This window comes from Astyanax mexicanus, chromosome 18 (genome assembly GCF_023375975.1).
Source record: "Astyanax mexicanus isolate ESR-SI-001 chromosome 18, AstMex3_surface, whole genome shotgun sequence".
Classification (NCBI taxonomy): domain Eukaryota; kingdom Metazoa; phylum Chordata; class Actinopteri; order Characiformes; family Acestrorhamphidae; genus Astyanax; species Astyanax mexicanus.
The window spans coordinates 6,657,194-6,680,717 of record NC_064425.1 but is presented as its reverse complement, the minus strand read 5'-3'; the positions used below and the strand labels follow the sequence as shown (position 1 = coordinate 6,680,717).

The following is a 23,524-nucleotide window of genomic DNA, read 5'->3' as shown; positions in this document are numbered from 1 at the left end:
CCCAGGGTCTGTATCAGGCTGCTGTCTGCAGGTTAGAGCAGGTAGAGGATGTAGGTAAAAATGTGAATGAGCAGGTGTGTGTGTGTAGTGGGTTTTATTTTGTAAGCCATATGTAAGGCGGCCATGGTGTGTGTGTGTGTGTGTGTCAGAGTGAAATATAAGCTGTAACTCTGGGAGTGTTTGTGAACATGTTTGTGAAAGTGCTGAGTCACTGCAAATGCAGCAGTCCCTAAAAAATAGAGAGAGAGAGAGAGAGAGAGAGAAAGATGGAGTAGGAAGGAGAGAGAGATAGAGAGAGAAGAGAAAGAGGAAGAGAGAGAGGGGTAAGAAGAGAGAGGGAGAGAGAGAGATGGAGAGAGGAGAGAAAGAGAGAGATATAGAGAGAAGTGGGTCATCTTTCTGCCTGCAGTATCTGGGACACACACCCCACCCCTCAGTCCGGTTCTGGATTAAAGGGGCAGCTCAGCCCCAAAATGCTAACACTGCTAATACCTGCTGAAATTTAGCCGAAGCCTCTCGGCTGATCGTCTGGATCTGGATCTGGAGCTCACTGGGCCGAGCTCTGCTCCACTGATAGCAGGATTACTGATGTTAAGAGGTTTGATAACCAATCACAGATCACAGATTCGATTTATTCCCCTCATCACTCAGCATGAACCACATAACAGCATGTAATGCAACACTATGCTATCTTTTACTGTCCCTGCACTGGAAGCATCATGCAATACATGCAGTCCTTTGTACACACCTCACGTTTTTGTAAACATATACTATTTTCTGCCCAAGTTTGACTCCAGACCTGAACCCTGTTGAGCAGTGGCGTGCACAGACATTTTGGGGGGCAAGTGCTCAGGGGGGAAAGAGGGCACCTTTTAGCGCACGAGGTGCTGTATGAGACATTTTACTGCACAACAAAATGATTTCACTTTGGGCTTAGAGGGCAAACGGTGGGATTTTACTTGATGTGTATGTTACCTGGCTGGTGGGACACGGGGGAGAAGAAGCCTATCTGTTGCCGGGCGTGCTGTGCTGAAGACTCGCTCAACTGAACTGCTGCTGCAGCACATCTAGTGTGCCTTGCACGCGACCGCGCAGGGTCACATGACAGAGGAAGAGAGAGGCCGGGTGTGTGCGAGCTGATTTCAGGGCATTCTGTTTTCATTCGTTTTTAATCGCTCAGGTTTTCAAAAGATCATTTCAAACCAGCCTCAGTAAAATCTTAAAAATAATAATAATAATAATAATATTAAAAAAAAAAAGAAGTTTCCAAAGGGCACTTTGGTTGATAAAGGGCAGAGTTGGTGGTGCTTTAGCCTGATGTTCTGATGTCTATGTCTGCACGCCTCTGCTGTTGAGCATCTGTGGGGCATCCTCAAACAGAAAGTGGAGAAGCGTGAGATCTCTACATCCATCAGCAACCTGTAAATCTCTGCTGAACTCCATGCTCGTGAGAACTAATGCAGTGCTGGAAAATAATGACACTTTTGTCACAATTTCACTTAGAGTTGTACTTACTTTTGTTGCAGCAGTTTAGACATTAATGTTTGTGCTTTGAGTTTCCCTGAGTGCACAGTAAATTTACAATGTTATACTGAAGCTGTACATTATATGAGAGCTAACATTACATTACTGTAGCTTAAAAAAAATATTTACAAACATGTGAGGGGTGTATTTACTTTTGTGAGATACTGTATATCAATATCATATTAATATGCTGCCTCAAATATTGGTTAATTTTTATTGAAACATAGGCTCCCTAAACTCTTTAAGACCCCAATTTGACTTAATGAAATTACTGCTACATAAATCCACATGGTGGCGCTATAATCCAATGCATAGAGTAAACCTGTGGTAAAGAATATAGTTTGGTTAATGACACCAGTAAATCCATATTTCTGAGACCCTATTTTAGTGATCTTTAGATGAGCCATGCATCTTTGCTTAGGATGTGTCAGTCTGTCTTTGCTATCATAACGACAGGAAAAGTATGTCTTAATTATTCATGGGTGTGTTTCGGGTGTAATAAAAAAAATAAACCACTCAGCGTGTCACTTGCCATTTTGGCGGATGTTTTTTTTTAACAGCACAGCTACCTGGACACAGGTAGAAGTAATGAAAATATACTGTTGGCTGGGTGTAAGATAGCAATGAGCATTGCTTTGCTTATTTAGAATTTTTTTTTCTGTAGTAAAACACAGATGGTTCGAAGTATCATAGAGAATTATATATATATATCGAGTGATATATCGAGTAGCACAGAATCACAGTTTTGTGAAATCATCATTATCTTGGGCAATATATAATATCAATATATTGTCCTACCCCTAGGTAAACCTGTGTACCTTGGTAATATTTTGGAGAGTTTAGATGGGTTTTTCCAGGCCGGGTCATGCCTTGTTTTGATGCGATTCATCGGTTCATATCTGAGCTAACCTGCGGCTGGATTTGCTACACTTATCAGGAGGCTAATCTATAAGACCTCTCCTCAGACCCACCTTTTATTCAGAGCTGCTCCTGATGATGCCATGGCTGTAATAACAGCAGTGTTTGTGCTGCGTGTGTAGGTTTATCCTTCATTTCCGCCGCTGGGCTGGTCAGGCCTTACTGAACTCCTCCAGGCTGGACATCAGGAAGGCTAACATCAACAAGAAACATCCTCTGTAATTGGAAGCATGGTGGAGCTTCATCTCCAGATCAGAAAGCCCTGCTGTTTACCTGAGCTGGACTTTTTACTGGGTGACGTAGTCCAGCTGTAGAGGAACACCTGGAACAACACAGCGGGGCTTGGTCAGTTTGAGGTCATCCAGCAGCTGCACTGGAGAAGTTTCTGTCTAGGGCTGCATGATGTGGACAAAAATAATATAGATTTTTTTCTATTTATTATTAATTTTGTTTGCTGTAAAGCTAAGCTTTACAGCTTTAATTAATATCACAATATATTTCTCAGTTTTGGTCAATATGTTATAATTCCAATATAAGTATGAACAGTATACATAACCATGCACTGATAATTAAGCTTATGTTATGATGTACAGAACTTTTCATGTTTTGACTCAAACAAAATGCACAAGCATTAGCAGATTCTTAAAAGCTCCTATTCAGATATCCTTTCATGCATAAAGTACACTGATTTACTGGAACCATGTAGCCATGTATTAAGCAGCTAGCATCTCCAAAACTTCCACCTAGCAACACCATAGCAACCACCTCGCAACTCCAAAACTATTATCTAGCAACACCATAGCAGCCACCTAGCAACATCATTTCAGCCAATTGGAACACAGTAGCAACAACCCAGCAACTCCATAGCAATCACCTAGCGACACCATTGCAGCCACCTAGAACACTTTAGCCATGTAGTGTCCAGCTAGCATTTCCAATACTACCACTTAGCAACACCATAGCATCCACCTCGCAACTCCATACAATCACCTAGCAACACTATTGCAGCCATCAAGCAACACCACTGCAGCCACCTAAAGCACTGTAGCAATGTAGTGACCACCTAGCATCTCCAAAATACCACCAAGCAACACCCTAGCAACCACCTAGCAACACAAATTACAGCCAATTAGAACCCTCTATAGCAACAACACACGGGGCTCCAGACTAACACCGTCCCACTGGTAAATAACAGACGTTTTAAATGATTTACTGTATATAACATTTTGCTTACACTCTGTAATGAAATGTACAGTTGAGTCAGTGATGATATCCCTGATAGCCATGTTGTCGAAAATAATGAATGAAATATCAATATTTTATCAATAGCAAAACAAATGCTTTGTTTATCTTTGTAAACAAGCATATTTTTAAGGAATTATGAAATTATGAGAAGATGATAAAATGTATTATCTCAGCGTGATCATGTGACATCAGCCAATCAGATAAGACTTGAAGTAAATAGGAATAAATAGGAAGGTTTAGTAAAAAAATAATAATAATTCATGCAGATTCAGAGAATGCTTTAGTTAATGTTTTTTATACATATATAATATGCATATAATATGTATATAATACATATATAACACATTCATTTCTGGCACCGTACTGAGCGGCAGTCTGTCCAGTAGCTCCGTCTTTTGTGTACTATTTTTAGCCTTTTTCCCTTACTTTTACTTTGTTTTAGACAAATCTATCTATCTATCTATCTATCTATCTATCTATCTATCTATCTATCTATACCTGTTAGCTGTTAGCTTTAGCATCATAAAGATAAATGGCCCCCTGTAACTGTCCCTCACTGAAATACCCCAATGCTTATCCTTGGCGTAAGTTTTCGGCTCCATCAGCATCATTCTGACCTCGTCCCTGAACATCTGGATGACTGTCGCCGTGCTTCACCCTGGATAGAGGCTAATTTGAGGACTGGTGGAGCCGTCGCCGCGGTTTATCATTATTGGACGTGTCTGAGAGGGAGGGAATGGAGCGTGTGAATAAACACGGCGGCTGATAGCGCAGTCGTCTGCTGCTGTAGCGCATTCCTGTGGTTTTCCTCAGACGTGCTGTCACTGCAGCTAACTGCGCTGAGGTTTCCATCAGCAATCAGCTAGTAACGTGTTGGTTTTCCCAGTTTGGAGTGTGTTTGGAGGGTGTTTGCTACAAGCTGAGCTAAACATTGGCTAAGAATGCTAAAATAAAATGGGTAGATGATACATTTCCCTTTAAAACTGAAGCAATTTTAAACTGAAAGTTGGCCTTACTTATTTTTCTTAACCTGGAACTCTTAGCAAACACCTAGAACACTGTAGCCATGTATTGACCACCTAGTATCTCCAAAACTACCACCTAGCAACACTGTAGCAACAACCTAGCAACTCCATAGAAATCACCTAACAACACTATTGCAGCCACCTAGCAACAACACTGCATTTAGCTCTAGCAACAACATTCAGGGATCCAGGCTACCACTGTCCCGCCGATAAATAGCGCACTGGATGGTACTATAGCACTTTCTGGAAGTTTTGGGACGTAGAATTTGCGTGTGGTAAATCTGGTTATGAGCTGTTTTTGAGGAGACTGCCTGTTGATTGAAATATGGGGTTTTTCATATAGTATGTTTATTGATGAAGTTACATCTTTCAACATAGAGCTAATCAGGTTGCTGGTAACTCTGCCAGAGGAGGGTCAACTGGTGTTGAGTGCCAATAAAGGAAATAATTGTGGTTGGTGGATCGCCATTTCTGTCAACTGGGGAGCTTCAAAAGTGGCAACGATAATCAGGAACAAAACTGAGACTTGCTGACAAACACCAGAACTGAGCTTGTAAGGCCAGCAGATGTGGATGTAGTCCAACATGCAAGCAGGTGGAAAAAATGGATAACACACTTACAAAAAATACAATTTGTAAACAACATTAATATAAAATAAACCAGTTAAACCGCCAATGTGTACTAGCCTTGTTGCCTCAGTGGCAAAATTAGAAAACGTTACTTCACTATGATTTTGTTTTACTTTAAACACACAATGGAGCTTTTTCAAACCAGATTGTATTCAACATCGCTATTAAATAAAATCTGATAACGTTATGGCCAGGCAGGTTTATTTGTATAGCACCTTTCATACACAGAGGAGACTCCATTGAACACTCTATGCAAAAGTTTAAGAGAAAGTTATAAGAAGTAATAATAATTAAAATAATAAAAAGTAATGTGATCTAAATATAAAGATATTACATTTAAAAAAGGTTTGAAATTGATAAAACTGAAATATGAGAAATTAAATTTAGATGTAAGACAAAGCCATGTTAAAAAAAGTGTTTTTCTATAATCAGGAATGTGTATTTTTTTCTGAGACATTCAAGAGATTTTGAGTTACAGTAGCTTGTGATGCTAAGCTAAAGCTAACGTTAAATGTGCTATGTCATGTGTGCTAAAGCAGTAAGCTGTTTATGTTAAAGTGAATGGAAGAAAGTGCTGCAGTGTTTCCTCCTGACAGTTTTACATACTAAAATAACCCTTAAACAGCTGATAAAGTCCGGCTCAGTGCAAGGTCAGCTTTATCAGCCCTGGTATTGCCTTAGTCTCTGTCTCACACACACACACACACACACACACACATTCTGCTTACTGTGCTATAACTGCTACTGCAGACTCCTGTGCGTATAAAGTTTTCAGAATCTTACTGAAACATTATTTCGGTAATGTTAGAGGTTAACCTTCCTGCAACCTTTTCAAAACTTTGCTAAACGTTTTTAATTCGTATAACATTCTCTGTTAGTTGGGACAGAATCATGTCTATTTTTAGTGATTGGTGAGTTTATATTGAACTACCTATGTAAGATTTCATTGTGTAAAGAGGTTTGTAAAAACTCTGTATAGATTTATTAACGTGGTGCTGAATGTGTTTATAGTTATCCAGATCTGGGCTGAAGTTTTGCTCTGTGAGTAGGGATCCACCGATGTGGGAATTCTGGGCAGATGCAGATATAAATTTATAATATATTTATAACTTACAAAAAGACTAGCTTAGAATAAAATGTTAAATTTATACACCTTTTTAACTTTCAACCAACCAACTTTATGAGATGAGATGCTGCAAGTTCTGATTGAGTAAATGTTTTTTTTTTAATGAAAGTCTGAGTGTGTTCTATTTTCTATTGGCAATAAAATACAGGCCCATGTGATTTTTATATAATTGCATTTTGTTTTTATTTAATATTTATTTGCCTTGAACACAGTGTAACAACTTATCAATATATTTACAATTAATATGACATTAAAAAATATACATTATTTTTTACATTATTATTATAGAATGTCATCTGAATAATAGTGTTATGAAATTGGTGGCCGAACAGCAGTGTGTGTGGTGTTTGGTAGTGTTGGCTGGCCTGTGTGTGTGTGTGTGTGTGTGTGTGTGTGTGTGTGTGTGTGTGTGCGTGTGTGCACTGTTTACTGTTTCCACAGTTATTAGAAGTGGACGAAGGCGGCCTGAGTTTGCCTCTTTTGTTTGGCAGAGGCCTCTTTGTTTTTCCTCCTCCCTCTTTTTATCCCTTTCACTCTCTCCCTCTCTCTCTCCCCCTCTCTCTCTTTCTCTCTTTCTTCACCATCAACACTTTCTCTCTCTCCCTCTCTCTTTTCTCTATCCCTATCTCTCTCTCTCTCTTTCTCTCTTTCTTCACCATCAACACTTTATCTCTTTCTCTCTCTCTCTCTCTCACTCTCTCTCTCTTTCTTTTCTTCTCTGTTTTTGATGTTCTGTCTCTCCGTCTGCCTGCTAGTGGGAGTAAGCAGCCGTTGTTTCTGCAGCATTGGGGTCGTGACCTTGGCTGGTGATGGAGCGAGTTTGTGAAGCAGTCTGAATGTGTGTGTGTGTGTGTGTGTGTGTGCGTGTGTGTGAGATGCTGAAGCTCTTATTTTGGCTGCTTTAATCACACTCGTCTAGACGGTCCACTCTGTTTTCACTCTCTTTCTTCACGCCGGGTGGCAAAAGTTTGGGGATGCTTCACCTTATTTAGTTGTTTTTGGAGTAATGTTTGATTTCCATGGTCCAAGTTTTTGATAACAGTTCGTCATTCAGTGTCGGAAACAAAAATAAGCAACTCTGTTAGAAGTTCCTGAGCATCTTCACATGGTTTGAGTGAAAAAGATGTAAGATACCTCAGCTGATTCCCAATCACATATTAAGATAATTAAGATAAATAAAAAAGACTATTATTATTTATATTATTATCATTATATATGTTATGAATATATGGTGTGTATGTCTAGATCAATGTTAGAAACGCCATTTCAATCTGCTGGTTGAGAACCTCAGACAGCACACAGCAGGATTAGCCAGCAGACTTCTTCTGAAGTAGGGATCTGTACCCACTGTCTATGGCCAGATGATCAGCAGATGAGGCTCAGATGATGACGTTTGTGCTTATATCGCAGTGAAGCATGAAATAGCTTGTTTGTGTTTTACCATTTAGCCCAAGCTAACACTAACCTGTGGTAAACACTCATCTTAAACATGGGATTTGCATTAAAGTGAAAGAGCCCTTAAATGGCTCAGAAATAGAGTGTTTTGTATGTTTTGCATAGCCCACAGACCTATTCTAACTTGAATTAGGCTGAGAAGACACAACATGTATAAATTGTGTCTAAATATATATTGTGTATAAATATATTTCTCCAGTTCTTCAATCAATCACCTGTTAGTTACATTAGCCTCTTATCTCCACTAAAATAAAGATCAGTCTCAGTTAATCCGCTGCGTTTAAGCTTAACAAAAATTTTGCTGAACTGCTGCCTTGAGCGTGACCTCAGACTGAGTGTGTGTGTGTGTGTGAATAGAATTGAGCTGATGTCATGACTGATGTCGGTGTGTCTCTCCCCAGCAGAGCGGCTGCTATGACAACAGCACTGCAGCCCTGATCTCTCCCTCTCTCCATCTCTCTTTCTCTTTATTTCTCTTTTTTTCTTTCCCGCTCTCCATCTCTCTCTTTCTCTCCATTTCTCTCTTTTCATTTTTTTATTTTTCTCTTGCTATCTCTGTCTCTTTCCACCTCTCTCTTTATCTCTCCATTTATCTCACTTTTTTCTTTTTCTCCATCTCTCTGTTTATTCATCTCTCTCTCTTTATTTTTTTTCTCACAATCTCACTATCTCTCTCTTTCTCTCCATCTCTATTTTTCTTTCTCTCTCTCTTTCGGCCCTGTTTTTGTGATCTATAGCCAAGTCGTCAGTTGTGCACCATGAAGCTTGATTTAGGGCATGTCAGTTTGTCTTTGCTATCATAACGTCGGGAAAAGTACAGTTGTGCGGCTCGACAAGTGCAAAAGGCATTTACTAACTCTCATAATTAATCATGAGTGTGTTTTGGGCGTGATGTAAAATAAACCAATCAGGGGGCGCCGAGTGGTCCAGCAGTCTAAAGCGCTGCCACTATGAGCAGGAGGTCGCCGGTTCGAACCCCAGCTCATGCAGCTTTGCCATCAAGCTGCCGGCGTCAGAGGGAGCAAAATTGGCCCTGCTCCCTCTGGGTGGGTAGATGGCGCTCTCTCCCCACATCACTCCTACGGGGATGTCTGCAGCACAGGGCGTCTGTGAGCTGATGTACTGGAGCCGAGCCGCTGCGCTTTCCTCCAAGCGCGCTGGCTGCTCGGTAATGCTGCATCAGCAGCAGCTCGAAAAGAAGCGGTGGCTGACTTCACATGTATCGGAGGAAGCATGTGCTAGTCTTCACCCTCCTGGTGTGTTGAGGTATCACTAGTGATAGGGGGAGTCCTAATGAATGGGTTGGGTAATTGGCCGTGTAAAATTGGGGAGAAAATGGGAAAAAAATAGAAATAAAATTAAAAAAAAAAAAAAAATAAATAAACCAATCAGAGTGTCACTTGCCATTCCCTTTAAGAGCCAGGTAAGCTCTGACTTTGGTGGCTTGCTATTTTAACAGCGCAGCTACGTGTCCAATACTTCTCAGCAGAGGAAACTGACCTGCTCACTCGTTCACGCTGTGAAGGTATGTGAGCAGCTCATTTAAGGGAACAGCAATGTTATTTTAACTGTTGTCTGTCTAGGTTGTATTCAGTCAGTGGAGCACATGTGGAGCACCAAGATAGCAATACACCAGAAATTTACCTGAACACACCTCATTTTCAGACCACCACTCCCATCAGCATAGATCAGGGGTCCAAACTATGGCTCGCGGGCCATTTGCGGCCCGTTTCCTTTTTTGGAGCTGCCCGCAAGGTATTTTAGAAATAGAATGAAAGTTGGCCCGCTGTTAAGCAGGTTTTTTATAATGTGAGATTAAAAGTTTGAACGCTAGGTGTCAGAAACGGGCCAAAGAGTCTAAAAGCGGAGACTGTGCTCATTTCTAGCGGAGAAAAACGGGGCAAAAAGAGTCTTAAAGCGGAGAGAGTGCGCATTTCTAGCGCAGAGAAATGGGGCAAAGAGTCTAAAAGCGGAGAGGGTGCGCATTTCTAGCGCAGAAAAACGGGGCAAAGAGTCTAACAGTTGCCGTAATTAAGGAGTTTAATATTAAGAGACATCATGAAATTAAACATCAATTTGAAGAATCTTAGTTTACACAACACTGTCAAAGATAAAGATAGTAAGTCAAGTAAAATGGTGTGTAAATGAAAGTAATCAGGAAAAAGTATTATTTAAAGTGGTATATTTAATTATTTGTTTTATTACAGAGTCTGTGGCCCGTGACAAATATATTTCTCCTTCTTGCCCCCAACAAAAAAGTTTGGACAACCCTGGCATAGATAGACATCACCTGGTTAATGAAACTACCACCACCAAGTTGTCAAGTGGTACCCATGGTGCATCTTAGTGCTGGCACTTCTCCAAATAAACAGCACACAGGTACCAGGACAGTTCTTTAGATCAGGCGACCTCCTTCCATCACTGTGAAGGTCAGCATGGGTATTCTGACCGGTCTGCAGCTAGGCAGCCCCAAACGCCACATTCCTCCTGTAACCATCACTAAACATTTCTGTACCACAGTAACGCACAAGCATGTGCACACGAGTACACACACACACACACACAAACAGCTGTTCCCCTCCTGTAATTTGTTTAATCGGAGTGTGTAAACTCACACTGCTGAAAGGGTGTCAGAACAAAGCGTAAAGGTGTGTGTGTGTGTGTGTGTGTGTGTGTGCGTGCGTGTGTGTGTGTGTGTGTGTGTGTGTGAGAACTCATTTGTAATCCAATGCTGCTTGATCTCACATACAATAAAAGAGAACAGTGGCAGAGGAGAGAGAGAACAGAGGGAGAGAGAGAAACAGGGAGGGAGAGAGAGATAAAGTGAAACAGAGGTGGAGATACAGAGAGAGAGAGACAGAAACAGAGATAGCAATACAGAGAGAGAGAATCAGAGGGAGATATATATATATAGAGAGAGAGATAGTGGGCAAAAAGGGAGAACTAGAGATACAGAGAGAGAGAGAGAGAGTGTGAGAGGGAGGGAACGAGGGAATAGACACACCTCCTGGTTCCCATGCTTCAGTGTGTGTGTGTGTGTTTGAGTGTGTGTGAGCTGCAGTCAGTCAGAGTGCTGTGCACTATGTGCTAGTGTCTGTGTGTGTGTGTGTGTGTGTTTGTGTAAGAGAGAGTGTGAGACAGAGGGAGAGAGAGAGAGAGAGAGAGAGAAGGTGGGATTTTTTTTCTTGTCATCCTGGAGGAGAAACATCCTTTACAGCAGTGAGGTAGGACCCCTGTGTGTGAGTGTGTGTCTTCAAAGTGTTTCAGGGGTGAGATGAGATGAAGATCAAAGGGATTTCCCACACCTGAGCATTTTCTCTCTCTCTCTCTCTCTCTCTCTCTCTCTCTCTCTCTCTCTCTCTCTCTGTCTCTCTCTCTCTCTCTCTCTTTGTCTTCCTCTCTCTCACTCTCAGCTGTGAAACATGTGGTAGTTGAGCAAGAGTCATTCTCAGTGAAGACTCAGAGTTGGTAGCGTTTGAGTGTGAGTCAATTCTGAGACAAGACTAAGAATTTTAGTAATCAAGTCCAAAACAGTACTATTGTACACCGTGTGAAGTGTGCAAGGCACGTTGTGATGCTCATTGCTATCTTACACACTGCCAACAGTCTTAAAACAGTTAACAACAGTTAAAAAACATCAGTGCTTGTGATTGTATCTACACTGATGGAGGTGGTGGTCTGGAAATTAGCTTTGTTCAGGTAAATTTCTGGCGTATTGCTATCTTGGCAACAGAAAACACAGGTGCTCCACTGACTGATTTAAACCCTGACAACAATTATCTGTCTGACATGCATACCTATCTTGGCAATGCATTTCTGTTCCCGTAAATGAGCTGCTTGTCCACCTTAACAGTGTGAACGAGCAGATCAGTTTCCTCTGCTGAGAAACGTTGGAAACATTCAGGTAGCTGCGCTGTTAAAATAGCACACTGCCAAAGTCAGAGCTTACCTGGTTTTTAAAGGGAATGGTAAGAGCCACTCTTATTGGTTTATATCAAGTTACACTCAAAACACACCCATGATTAATTAAAGAATAAGTTCATGGCTTTTGTGTGCTGCGAGCCACACAAGGTGTACTTTCCCCATCGTTACGATAGCAAAGACACATGGAGATGCCCTAAATCAAGCATTACTCAGTCTTTTGTAGTAGTCGAGTCCGAGACAAGACTGAGACAAGACTGAGACAAGACTGAGACTTTACACTCGTTGAGTCTGAGTGCAAACAAGAAAACAAGACTTTTGGCCTCTATTTTTCACACACAGACACACACTTGTAGCGTTTTTCAGACAGTCCTGCTGGTCTGTGTGTGATTGTTCTGTAGTGGTGGGCCGCGGGGGGCTGTATTATGCACCACTGAGAGACAGATGATGAATTGCAAATGGACGAGCTAGTCCGAGTGGAAAGAGTTCAGAGAAAAGAGGGTCGGAGGGAAAGGGGCGGAGTCTCTGCTGCTGCCAAACACATGGAAATGAGGAGAGTGTGGTGAGCGGAGTGAGGTCATGAGGTCAGAGCCAAGAGATTCAATCAAATTCACTCTTTTTTCCAAGTGTAGCTGATTGATTCTGACTCTGATATTATCGCGAATGTAGTACATCTGGAGGGGATGAGTCAGGGAGTAACACTCTTGTGGCTGGATGCAATCAAAACAAATCCTAACAACAATTCTCCAGAACCATGAAATCCCTCTCTGGGAGCTAGTTTCATTATAATGTTTTGATGGTCAAAGTTTCAAAAGTTCTCAAAATGTTTTGGATTGACTTAAAGTATTTTTTCTTTACTTAGTTAAGTAGTTCTTGCTTCTTATAATCTGGATTAGAACATTACTCAAATAGAGCTATTCACTGTATACCTGTAACTCTACCTCTTCAACACTTTACAACTGATGCTCTCAAACACTTTATTAAGAGACAAGAAATTCAGGTAATTAACTCTTGAGAAGTTCAGCACAGCTGTTAACTGAAAGCCTGAATTCCAGGTGACTCTACCTCATAAAGCTGATGTTCAAAGCTGTCATTTAAACAAGAGGTGAAAAAATTATTGAAATAATTACAATAATTAAGAAAAGAAGTAAATATATTTCAATTAAACAATTAATTCAATATAAAAACACAATAAAAGAAAATAATTAAATAATAAAATAAAACATGCGTAAGTAGAACATTTTAATTACTATACAAATTTAAATTACTATAAAAATAAAAGGAGATGGTAGGGGTGTGCCATATCAAATCGTACGCGATAGTATCGCCAAAATTTTTGAATATCGTGAACGATATTATACCCTGAAGTATCGTGCCATATCACCCACCCCTAATTATCACAGCAGGGTCCTACATTTCTCATTTACAATTTAATATCTACTAGAGACAGATTATATTTGTCCAGTATGACTTATTTTACTTTAATCCTGGATATATGGAGATATTTGGAGTGTATTATTATTAGTATCATGATATTCTGGATCATTGACTTCTGTTAGAAAAAGGCTACAATTCTTGTATTTTTTTATATCTCAGTTAGGGGTGTGCTGTATCATATCGTGTACAATAATAAAATGTAAGTTTTGTTGCAGTAGTGTGTTTTTTATGTTTTTGTCATATCGCCAAGAGTATCGTTATCGTGATAACACCATGAAATATCGTGATATTATTTTAGGGCCATATCGCCCACCTCTAGGAGATGGTGACAATAATAATACTAATATAATCATAAGTTCATCAGTTTTAGCATCCGGAGGGCTGTAGCATCACTGGGTATTCCATATTTTCCCTGAGGAAAGTCTGTTCTGAGCCCCATATTGCCTGTTTTTACACCGCCGGGACGTTTTTATCTCACAGGCTGTGACGTACGGAGCGTATACAGCAGCAGGAATCGCCTACAGAGTCAGACACTGAGACAGAATGTTGTGGGAGTTGCTGAGATGAGGTGTGATTTCCTATTAATTATATACACCTGCTTGTTTGCTCGTGGGGAATAAGGTATAAAGAAATAAAATAAATATATTTCTGCTGGGAGCCATAGAAGGAAGAGTTTGAGTCAGAACCAGCAGTATTAGCATGTGTGAATAAGCAGGCCTGTATTAGGTAGTTAATGCGATGTCTGAAATTTTGACTGTAACGCTCCTACAGGTTAGATTTCCTACTCTGGAAAAGTAGGCAGTAGTAAAGCAGTAGTATTATACAGTTTATTATTCCTTCCATATATTATTGTCTGATTAAATAAGACTTAAACCCAGTAAAACAGTGGTAAAAACGTCTTAACCTAGTTAAGATGATCTGATTTTTTTTGCGAGTATTTTTTTGGAAGTTTGAAATAGTAAAAACTTTTCTGAATCGAATTCAACATTACACGTGTATAGATGGTTTCAGACAACAGAATAAAACACTTCCTTGAAACGTTAATTTTCCTCTTTGCAGGTTGTTGAGTGTGGAATATGGAGCTACACTAGTGTTTATTTCCCCAATTAAAGTCAGTAAAGATTCTAATTTAAAAAGATTTAAAAAGTCTCAAAACTACTCTGAGATTTTATAATACAGTTAATAAATCTCTAGACTGCCAGACCTAAACCACATTAAACTATTACTACTGTCCCCTTTCCAACATTACAGGGAAATACCAGCATTTAAAATAATTGTGTCATGATTTTATGTGATTAACACAATACTTTTTAAAGCAACTGACATCACCCATATATAAATATAATTCTTTTTTGCAAATTAAAGACTTACTATTTTATGTATGTTTAAATACACATTGTTAAAAGCTTACAGTTAAGGAAAAGAAACAATGCAATTATTCTCAATTAATCACAGAATTATATTGTGATTAATCAGATATTTGTCAATTTACTGTCACTACTAGTATCTTTATCATGCTTTGACAAATTGTTAGCATTATTAACAGTGAAGTAAATGAGAATGTGATATAGTTATACAGTTTCCTTTAGTGAAAAATTCCATTGGTTAATTTGGGTTTTTGTGTTAGTGCTAAAGTATATATGTTTACATATATATAAAGATACTGCTAAAGTATATATCATGATTTATTTCTTAATTTTGGTTGATATGGTATAATTCCTATTTCGATGTGAACAGTATAAAAGCCACCCTTTGTGTACACATAACCACACTATATGTGATATACAGAGTTGGGCAAAATGGTAAAAATATTATATCACGATATTTAAAGACATTTTTACATGACATTTTATATAAGATATTAAAAGCAATATTTTGACACACGAAATGCATCAGCAGTGGCATATTCTTAAAATCTGGTATTAAAATACTGTTTTGTGCACAGTACACTGATTTATATTACATTTTCATTTAAACTTGATTTTTTTTACAGTGTCTGTAGTGGAATGCTTATTATAGTATGTTGTCAATATAAAAAAATATATATATGTATCATAATAGGATAAATTATCCATGTATTGCCCAGCTCTAAATCAAATCCTCACAGCAATGCTCCTTCAAAACGAAAGCAGGATAAACTCTTTATAATACCTTATAATACCTTAGAGGAAGCAGTGAATGAGCAGTTGTCAAAATATATTTTCGTACATACAGTATAAGAGTAAAAGTGCATTCTCTTCTGTCTTGGTAAAGATAATTCTTGTTTGCTGTTTAAACAGTTAAGAGCCTTAATGTTTGCTAACAGTAGTATGTGCTAATGGCCGAGGTGAAGGACAGTCCTGCTACATTGTCCTGAATGGTGCATCATGGGGTCTCTGAGATGTAAATGTTGTTAATAGCTGTATATGGTTGAGAGGGGGAGGCATTACATCCTGCTGGGTTATGGCCGGCTCTAAATTGAAGAGCGTATAAGGAAAACTGTGTTCGCAGTTAATGCTTAGGACTTTAGGTTTTTAGCCTGCAGTGTTAATTTAATACTGAGTTTATTCAGCTCTTAGTTCTGTGAATGTTAATATAAATGCTTCTCATTTAAGAATATGATCTTCAGTTTTCTTTGCCGTATGTAAAGTTAATGCAGGCAGTTTTATTGTTAATACTGCATATGTACAGGACATACAGAGAATTAAAATTACATTACTCTCCTTCCCAAAGTTACAGCAAGTACATAAATAAGATTATAATGTAAAAGAATGGGAAACACTATATGTACAATACAACAAGGACACAAATAGACATACATGAGACAAGAGAATATAGTGCAATAGTGATGGGGGGTGATTTTAAGAGGGAATGACAGTACAAGTATAAACAGAACCCGTAAAAACAGTCGTGCAAATATAGTGGTATAACAGCTTAAGGCTGGTAAAGGAAACGAATGCATACAGCTTTAAAAGTTCACAGTTGTAGGGGCAATTGAAGTGGGTAATGCAGTGCAAGTATAAGCAGTAGTGCAGGTATGGGGTATGTAAAAAGAAATTACAAAATGGTATTTCTTATGCTGTGACTAAGTCAGACTGATTTTGGTGTTAAACAGAGATTTTAAAGGACTAGAACTATCCACTGACTTAAAATTAGTGTTCATTTTCATAGATATTAATGGTAGCATTTAAGAATAAATCCATAACAGCAATAGTCAGTACCAATGCTTAAATTAAGGTTAATGCTAGATAGATTTTTTTGCACTTTATTGACTTTAGAGGGATGCACTGAATATTCTGTAAATTAAATACTTTATTCAATATGGCAGAAAGCATATTGTGTGTTCAGGTATTAAAAAATGGAAAGACCAAATAGTTAATACCAAACTATGACATTTATTTTGTCTGCTGGGATGTTAAATATGTTAAGTGTTTTTAATAAATAATTGAAATTGTAGCTTTGTAATTTATTTTTCTTTGAAAGGCAAGACAAATATATTTATTCTATTAAATGAATGCGTTTGTAATATATACAGTACAGGCCAAAAGATTGGACACACCTTCTCATTCAATGCGTTTTCTTTATTTTCATGACTATTTACATTGTAGATTCTCACTGAAGGCATCAAAACTATGAATGAACACATGTGGAGTTTTATGTACTTAATAAAAAATGAGCTGAACCTCCACAGTCACCAGACCTGAACCCAATCCAAGATTGGGGTGAGCTGGAGCACAGAGTGAAGAAGGCAAAGGGGCAACAAGTGCTAATAAACACCTCTGGGAACTCCTTCATTCAAGACTGTTGGAAAACCATTTCAGGTGACCACTGAGAGAATGATGCAAAGGGTGGCTATTTTGAACAAACTAGAATATAACAAAAAAAAATTTAGTTATTTTTTGTTAGGTACAAAACTCCACGTGTTCATTCATAGTTTCGATGCCTTCAGTGAGAATCCACAATGTAAATAGTCATGAAAATAAGGAAAACACATTGAAAAAGAGAAGGTGTGTTCAGTATTTATCCAAATGTTACATTTTGTTTGGGTTTAATTTCAGTTAAAATAAAATAACACTTTGATGCATCTCTAAGAACAAGTTATTATGTAATTATTAGCATTGTTAGGTTTTTTGTACATTTTTATTAATTCTTAATTATTTACTGTATTAATTGTACAATAGTTTTTCATATAGTTACACACCATACAACTTGCAGTGAAATGCTTAGTTGTTATTTAAATGCAATTAAATGAGACTTAATTGATGTTAAATGTAGTTCAGGTTTGGGAGGTATGGTTGGGTCTCAGTTTTTTGGGCACTGGGCTCTAAGAGCTGAGGGCTTGGGAGGTATGGTTGGCTCTCAGTTTTTTGGGTGCTGGGTTCTGAGAGCTCAGGGTTTGGGAGGTATGGTTGGCTCTCAGTGTTTTGGGCGCTGGGCTCTGAGAGCTCAGGGTTTGGGAGGTATGGTTGGCTCTCAGTGTTTTGGGCGCTGGGCTCTGAGAGCTCAGGGTTTGGGAAGTATGGTTGGCTCTCACTTTTTTGGGCGCTGGGCTCTGAGAGCTGAGGGTTTGGGAGGTATGGTTGGCTCTCAGTTTTTTGGGTGCTGGGCTCTGAGAGCTGAGGGTTTGGGAGGTATGGTTGGCTCTCAGTTTTTTGGGCGCTGGGCTCTGAGAGCTGAGTGTTTGGGAGGTATGGTTGGCTCTCAGTGTTTTTTGGGCGCTGGGCTCTAAGAGCTGAGGGCTTGGGAGGTATGGTTGGCTCTCAGTTTTTTGGGTGCTGGGCTCTGAGAGCTGAGGGTTTGGGAGGTATGGTTGGCTCTCAGTTTTTTGGGCGCTGGGCTCTGAGAGCTGAGTGTTTGGGAGGTATGGTTGGCTCTCAGTTTTTTGGGCGCTGGGCTCTTAGAGCTGAGGGTTTGGGAGGTATGGTTGGCTCTCAGTTTTTTGGGCGCTGGGCTCTGAGAGCTCAGGGTTTGGGAGGGATGGTTGGCTCTCAGTGTTTTGGGCGCTGGGCTCTGAGAGCTCAGGGTTTGGGAGGTATGGTTGGCTCTCAGTTTTTTGGGCGCTGGGCTCTGAGAGCTCAGGGTTTGGGAGGTATGTTTGGCTCTCAGTGTTTTGGTCGCTAGGCTCTGAGAGCTGAGGGTTTGGGAGGTATGGTTGGCTCTCAGTGTTTTGGGCACTGGGCTCTGAGAGCTGAGGGTTTGGGAGGTATGGTTGGCTCTCAGTTTTTTGGGCGCTGGGCTCTGAGAGCTGAGGGTTTGGGAGGTATGGTTGGCTCTCAGTGTTTTTTGGGCGCTGGGTTCTGAGAGCTGAGGGTTTGGGAGGTATTGTTGGCTCTCAGTTTTTTTGGGCGCTGGACTCTGAGAGCTCAGGGTTTGGGAGGTATGGTTGGCTCTCAGTGTTTTGGGCGCTGGGCTCTGAGAGCTGAGGGTTTAGGAGGTATGGTTGGCTCTCAGTTTTTTGGGCGCTGGGCTCTGAGAGCTCAGGGTTTGGGAGGTATGGTTGGCTCTCACTTTTTTGGGCGCTGGGCTCTGAGAGCTGAGGGTTTGGGAGGTATGGTTGGGCCTCAGTGTTTTTTGGGCGCTGGGCTCTAAGAGCTGAGGGCTTGGGAGGTATGGTTGGCTCTCAGTTTTTTGGGTGCTGGGTTCTGAGAGCTGAGGGTTTGGGAGGTATGGTTGGCTCTCAGTTTTTTTGGGCGCTGGCCTCTGAGAGCTCAGGGTTTGGGAGGTATGGTTGGCTCTCAGTGTTTTGGGCGCTGGGCTCTGAGAGCTGAGGGTTTGGGAGGTATGGTTGGCTCTCAGTGTTTTTTGGGCGCTGGGTTCTGAGAGCTGAGGGTTTGGGAGGTATTGTTGGCTCTCAGTTTTTTTGGGCGCTGGACTCTGAGAGCTCAGGGTTTGGGAGGTATGGTTGGCTCTCAGTGTTTTGGGCGCTGGGCTCTGAGAGCTGAGGGTTTAGGAGGTATGGTTGGCTCTCAGTTTTTTGGGCGCTGGGCTCTGAGAGCTCAGGGTTTGGGAGGTATGGTTGGCTCTCACTTTTTTGGGCGCTGGGCTCTGAGAGCTGAGGGTTTGGGAGGTATGGTTGGGCCTCAGTGTTTTTTGGGCGCTGGGCTCTAAGAGCTGAGGGCTTGGGAGGTATGGTTGGCTCTCAGTTTTTTGGGTGCTGGGTTCTGAGAGCTGAGGGTTTGGGAGGTATGGTTGGCTCTCAGTTTTTTTGGGCGCTGGCCTCTGAGAGCTCAGGGTTTGGGAGGTATGGTTGGCTCTCAGTGTTTTGGGCGCTGGGCTCTGAGAGCTGAGGGTTTGGGAGGTATGGTTGGCTCTCAGTTTTTTGGGCGCTGGGCTCTGAGAGCTCAGGGTTTGGGAGGTATGGTTGGCTCTCAGTTTTTTGGGCGCTGGGCTCTGAGAGCTGAGGGTTTGGGAGGTATGGTTGGCTCTCAGTGTTTTTTGGGCGCTGGGCTCTAAGAGCTGAGGGCTTGGGAGGTATGGTTGGCTCTCAGTTTTTTGGGTGCTGGGCCCTGAGAGCTGAGGGTTTGGGAGGTATGGTTGGCTCTCAGTTTTTTGGGCGCTGGGCTCTGAGAGCTGAGGGTTTGGGAGGTATGGTTGGCTCTCACTTTTTTGGGCGCTGGGCTCTGAGAGCTGAGGGTTTGGGAGGTATGGTTGGGCCTCAGTGTTTTTTGGGCGCTGGGCTCTAAGAGCTGAGGGTTTGGGAGGTATGGTTGGCTCTCAGTTTTTTGGGCGCTGGGCTCTTAGAGCTGGCGGTTTGGGAGGTATGGTTGGCTCTCAGTTTTTTGGGCGCTGGGCTCTTAGAGCTGGGGGTTTGGGAGGTATGGTTGGCTCTCAGTTTTTTTGGGCGCTGGGCTCTGAGAGCTCAGGGTTTGGGAGGTATGTTTGGCTCTCAGTGTTTTGGTCGCTAGGCTCTGAGAGCTGAGGGTTTGGGAGGTATGGTTGGCTCTCAGTGTTTTGGGCACTGGGCTCTGAGAGCTCAGGGTTTGGGAGGTATGGTTGGCTCTCAGTTTTTTGGGTGCTGGGCTCTGAGAGCTGAGGGTTTGGGAGGTATGGTTGGCTCTCAGTGTTTTGGGCGCTGGGCTCTGAGAGCTGAGGGTTTGGCTCTCAGAGCTGAGGGTTTGGGAGGGATGGTTGGGTCTCAGGTGTGAATCCTCCTTTACAACCCCGAAGGAGAGCACTCACACACAGGCTCCGCCCACCACTTCACACACACCAGACCTGGGCGGGGGGTGGAGGCGCCGAGAGGTGCTGGGGCTTGCCTTTGCTTCCCACCGGCAGCAGTTACACTCAAACATCAAAGCGTGAGGATTATTGCAGATGGACAATACAGAGAGATCTTGAGGAATCATTCTGACTCTGGTGAGTTTTAGCTTCTTATAGCTGGACATACGGCAGGAAGGTGATATGTTATTATTATTGTGATTTCTTATAAATAGAAAATATACACAATATTAAAATGATTAGTGTGGAGCAGCTGTGTAAACTGCATAGCAAGAAGTAGTTAAAATAGCTAACTGATTGAGTGGAAGTCCATCCTTTGTTTTTACCACTTTGTTTAATTTCTTTAGGGAATTATGAGTTATTGATTTTTATTCTTCCGCAAAAAAACATTTTTTTTACACAGTGTTAGTTTTTTTACAATTTAAAGGAATGAAAATATTGTTTAGCTAACTGTGCTTAACCATTATAAAACTGAATGCTAATTAAGATCTGTTAGCATATTTATCATTGAAAGAAAATCTTCTGTATTAATAATGTCTAGAAAATATTTTTTGTTAACTTTTTTTTTCTATTTAACAATGTTAACATTACAGTTACCTAGCATTAAAAAAAATAGTTGTATTCATTGTTATTTTTTAGCATTTTTAATATAACATGCTAACAGGTAATATCAGTACTAGCTAAAGATTAATGTCAGTCATCAGTTGTTGTTAGCATTTAGCATATGACTCATTTAACAAAACAAATGCTAACAGTATTGTTAATTAGTAAATTAGTCAAAAGCCGTAATTCTTAGATATTAGTGATACTTAAACTTCACCTGTGTTAGCTTTTATACTAGTCAGCTGGTTTAAGCTATTTTGATTTGTTGCCCCAAAACCAGATAAACTTAGTGCTGTAATTCAGTTTCATCCCTTAGACTGAATTTTGTCTCTAAAGATGGTGTTGTTGAAGCGAGCTGGTCTTAGTTGAGGTTTACCTTTAAGAGGATACCGGAGACACTGGCATTCACTGTGATTGTAAAGCTGTTTCTGTAAAGATGCTTTGTGACATCAGTTGTAAAAAGCGCTATACAAATAAATTAGATTTGATTGGGATGTAATGACTGGAAGGATTCAGGTAGGCTCAAGTTGTTGGACCATGGCAGTGTGCGTTTAGGAGGGAGTTATGCAGTACCAGTCAAAAGTTTGAAAAAGTTAGTTTTTTCATTATTTTAAAATAATCTGCTTTGTAGTTTAACACTGAGCTCATCCAAACTGTGAAGAAAAACATATACATTTTTTCAGTAAACAAAAAAGGTGCAAAACAATCCAGAATATGTTTCATATTTTAGATATTGCTTAGATTAGACAGTTTTGCAAATCTTGGCAGGATTTTCTCAGTCCGTTTTATGAGGTAGAATCTCCTGAAATTCAGGCTTTCAGTTAACAGCTGTGCTGAACTCATCAAGAGTGAATTATTTTTCTCTTAATATGTTTGAGAGCATCAGCTGTAAAGTTGTGAAGAGGCAGAGTTGGTATACAGTGAATAGCTCTATTTGAGTAATGTTCTAACAAAATGTTGTGAAGGAACTGGCTCTCATCAGGACTGCCGCAGGAAAGGAAGAGCAAGAGTTTCCTTTGTTGCACAGGATAAGTTCATTAGAGTTTCCAGCCTCAGATACTGCAGGTTAACACTCCCCAGATAAAATAACCTAAATGCTATAGTATTTTGGTTTGTTTTACAGTAATTTTAAGTTACTACATGATTCCTTGTGTGTTCCTTCATATTCTGGATCATTTTAGTATTCATTTACTATGTAGGAAAAAAATTAAAACATTGAATGAGAAGGTGTGTCCAAACGTTTATCTGGTGCTGTATATTACATCAGGATTTTAACTTTAGATTTCTTACAGAACTTGGTCTGGACTCTGATGGGTTAAAGCTAATTTAAACAGTGTGTGACACTGATATACAGAGACCTGTATCAAAATCAGGAAAAAACAGCACTGCATGTTGAGTGAGTGTGTGCGAATGTGTGTGTGTGTGTGTGTGTGAAATTTGTAGTAAATAAGAATGCCCTCAGGTGGCCTGTGCCTCTTCCTTGTTATGCAGATATGGTCTGTAATGGGAATTGGGGAATTTGAAGCAGTTCACACCTCCAGGCTCTGCAGGCTGCAGGTTAATACCTGAATCATCCTGCTGAGTGTATGAGAGGTGTGTGAGAGGTGTGTGAGAACGGCGTGTGACCGGTGATTTAGCAGTAGCTGACAAATAGCCACTATTTAACATATTAAACGGCCTGGAAGAGAGTCTGTAACGGGATATATTATCATAGTGCTGACCTTTTCAGTTCAGAAACCAGCAACTGACCAATCACAGGGCTTCACCGCAGTGGATGTAGTAGCTGATGTGTTGAAGCAGGAGAAATGGGGAAGCGTAAAAGCGACAAGCTGGGATGGGTAGATGACTGAGACAGCTAGAACATCTTCAGAACCTCAGGCAGGTCTAGTGGGGTATGCAGTATGCAGTGTTCTCCAATAGATTTTTCATTTGTTGTGCGCTCTTGCTCTTTTACTGTAATGACTCATTTCTGTAGTGTATCAGGAGCCCTGTGAAGAGAACACAGCCAGTCGATGCTGCCAAATGTTGACATATTAATGCTTAAATGCAGCAAATCAATTCACCATAGCATGCAGGAATGGGGAGAGTTAGCTGAGATAACAGAATAAAGACAATGGTGGTGGGTGTTATGGCTCTAAACTAATATTGTGATACTTCAGGGTATTTTTTGCGCTAATATCAATATGCTTATCTATAATAATGTATAATATAAATAATTATATTATTGCATATAATATGATACTATATGATATGGCATGCAAATCTCAAAGCTAATTGAGATTTTCACCAGATTGTAACAGAAGTCTGTCTCCAGTATACAGCTCTAAAAAAATAAGAGACCACTTAATTTTCTGAATCAGTTTCTCTAATTTTGCTATTTATAGTCTTATGTTTGAGTAAAATTAACGTTGTTGTTTTATTCTATAAACTACAAAGAATTTTTA

General features: G+C 40.4%; 1 protein-coding gene across 3 annotated transcripts in view; it reads left to right on the top strand.

The window, feature by feature from the left end:
- Positions 1-23,524, top strand: part of tiam1b (TIAM Rac1 associated GEF 1b) — a 97,289-nt gene that overhangs the window by 9,684 nt on the left and 64,081 nt on the right. The window contains exon 1 of one of the 3 annotated variants that reach the window (XM_049466964.1): positions 11,012-11,146. The exons of 1 other annotated variant lie outside the window; for it this stretch is intronic. The gene's annotated coding sequence lies outside the window, so the exon portion shown is untranslated. Of the gene's footprint in view, positions 1-11,011; positions 11,147-20,520; positions 20,616-23,524 lie in introns of those variants that run through there. One more of the 3 variants, XM_049466965.1, reaches the window with a different exon arrangement.